Here is a 2,877-nt window from a genome sequence, read left to right on the forward strand (position 1 = left end):
GCGTGGCGAGAGTAGCTGTCGGCCAGCGCCGACCCGGCCGGACCCCGCACAGGTGACTTCGGCACTATTCGGATGTCCGGCCGGTGACTGCAGCCGCCACGCCAAGCCACAGCACCGCAGCACCACCCGTGTACTGTCGCTCTCTCTCGCACACCTCAGCCAGCGGGTGGAGCCCGCCCGCCCGTTTGAGAACTCTGGTAGGCAGCCCGCGGGCGGCGCCGTAGTCTGTAGCGTCAGTGAGAATTATCTGGGTTCAGCATGCTATTTCCCCGATCTCGGCGAAAAGCTGGTGGCGTGCGGTCTTCACGCCCTGCGGCGGCTCGTCCTTGTACGTCCACCAGACGACCCATGCACAGAGCAGCTCGCGGGCTGCCTGCTGTAGTATCGGACCATCGGAAACTCCTTGCCCCCTCACGTGCAAGTGGCCTGTCAAATGTGCTATTAGTCTCCCTTCTAAGGCAGAATGCGTAAAGTGTAATTGCAATATGTTTAACGTGGACTACATGGTGGCGGTTGCAAGGGCGAGCCCTGTAGTACACCTCGTAGTACACTGCCATGTAAATGCGATTTGTATAAATGCTCTAAATGTTATGCTTATTTTGAAAAGTTTTTGCCTTTGATCGGTACGTTAACTTGTGCTTTGTGTAAATATAATAAGCAATGCCACTGTTGAGGTGTACATTTCTTCTCAATGCATAGCCTTATCGCCAACATGCAGTCGTTATTTATCGTTCGGCCCGAGCGGAAGGCACTCGAGGTCGGGCGGCCTGGACCTGGGCGTTGGAGCATTCGGGGTGGAGGTGCTGTAAGTGACCGTCCTTCACCATGGTGCAGCCAGGCTCTGCAGACCGACTGACTCCACGCTACGCTCAGCACACCTGCAGCCGGCCAGCCCGGGACCGCCGCGGGCCGAGCGCCTGGCGGGTAGGCAGCTCGCGGGCGGCGCTGTGTGGCGGGCCGGCCCAGCCAGCCGGGCGGCCGCGGGGCGCAGCGGTCGCCAGGAGAGTCCGCAAAAAATAAAAGTCTTATCTCGGGTACAACAATGTTTTATACGGACGTTCATAAGTCAGAGCGTCAGCGAATGTTGAGAGCAATTAGCATGCTTTCTTTCTCGATCTGTCGCTCACCCTCGCACCGAAGCTGTTGTGCCAGTGAGAGCTTCTTGACTCCGGCCGGGCCCCTGCTAGGTATGCTCGCCCGCTACGCTCCACTGTCGGGTGGGCGGCCTATGGCGCAGCCAGCAGTGGTCGGCACCTTGAGCAGCGCAACTGGACTCTCGTTGGGCGCGGCGGCGCCCAGGTAGCAGGACTGCAATAATACTACATTTTATGTCCCGTCGAGAACGCGTCTGAAATGCGCTTTCAAGACGGGATATGAAATGCAGTTTCAATGCAGTTTGCTCGATTTTGTTACCGAGTTAGTGGTCCGGCACAGAAGCTCACCGCGTTCGTCTTTACGCGCGCCGCGCCCACCGCCTTGTGCGGCTGGCCGCCGGCAAATGGAAACAAAGCAGCAAGCAGCCGACGCCGACAGCCGGCTTGTTGTGAAGAATCAGAACATAGCCTATCCTGTTTACTGCATCGTTATTTAATTTTAGACTTTTGTGATGCTCTTTGAGTAGCAGAAACATACTGTAGTGCTTCCTTCTGCTCTTGTACTTGCTCGAGGGAAACTTTGTCTAAGTGTCGCAGCAGTGTTAATTTTTCTTGTTTCGATAGACCTAGCACCTAGCACTAATCCTCGCTAGGATAGACAGCCAACTACCAGACTACTGTCTTCAAAAGTACATTGTTTTAAGTTCGGAACTGATCGACTGTAGCGAAACAGGTACGTTGAAACGTACACGTAATTCCTTGCTTAGCTTTGCTAATAGAATACGTTGTGACTGTAGAAACTGAAAATGTTTTGACTGTTGATTCAATTTATGCTGAAGTCATTGGATTGTGGTTATGTAAGCATTGATGATTCAGGGTACACTCTGCTCAAAGTGTACCAATCCTTTACCTTTTTGTTTCAGTGATGGATCTACAGTGTGACGTATGTTTTAACCAATTCGACCTGAACCACCACCGTCCTAAGAACTTGCCTTGTGGGCACACTATCTGTAATGAATGTGTGCAGAATCCAGCCTTAGCGGGAAAGTGTCCAGTTTGCAGGAAGGTCAGTACTTAAAGTTGTAGTCTCCACCCAGCAAGAAATGAAAATTACGGCACATTAATTTGGCGTAAATCTTACTCCAAATGATGCAAAAATGCCCCAATTTTGACAAAATTTTAATGTTCTGAGAACGATTTCTGAATGATTGGTGGGACAAGGGATAATTTGATCGAGGATTGGTCGCTGGGAAGTAAATTCACCAGGTTATGTATTATGCTTGTTCTTTATGTATCAATGCATTGACCAGTACAGTATCTTTTCATCTCGTTTGCTAAATAATAAGGCTTATACTTTAGTACTTCTAAAAGTGGCACTTCATAAAAATTTCACAATTGAGTTTCCTACACATTTACTCCCATTCATCTATCAAATAATTTTGCACTATAGGATCAGATAAATTATGCAGCAGTACACACTCCCAAATTGCAAAAGTTTCTACAATCAAAACAAATTTGCAAGCACTATCTCACTAACTAAAAGCAATACATACTGCTTGCAATTTTTTAAATGATTGCTAAAATTTGGTGTATGATAGGATATTTTCACACCTTACCTTACTGGAGACTGATCATAGTACAATGCCAACAGGACCTGAACGCCGACCCTGCCGACCTTCCGGATAGCATCGCACTGATCCGCCTGATAGAACACGACGGCGCGCCTCCTCGCAAGAAGCCCAGGACAGAGGAGACAGAGGTCCAGCAGCTGCGGCGGGGCGTG

General features: G+C 50.1%; 1 protein-coding gene across 2 annotated transcripts in view; it reads left to right on the top strand.

Annotated features, from left to right (window-relative positions):
• Positions 1 to 2,877, top strand: part of LOC113212504 (uncharacterized) — a 44,618-nt gene that overhangs the window by 7,056 nt on the left and 34,685 nt on the right. The window contains exon 3 of one of the 2 annotated variants that reach the window (XR_008011521.1): positions 2,746 to 2,853. The exons of the other annotated variant lie outside the window; for it this stretch is intronic. The gene's annotated coding sequence lies outside the window, so the exon portion shown is untranslated. The remainder of the gene's footprint in view (positions 1 to 2,745; positions 2,854 to 2,877) is intronic. 2 annotated transcript variants of the gene reach the window in all.

Source organism: Frankliniella occidentalis, unplaced genomic scaffold (assembly GCF_000697945.3).
Source record: "Frankliniella occidentalis isolate FOCC.00 unplaced genomic scaffold, Focc_3.1 Scaffold136, whole genome shotgun sequence".
Lineage (NCBI taxonomy): Eukaryota > Metazoa > Arthropoda > Insecta > Thysanoptera > Thripidae > Frankliniella > Frankliniella occidentalis.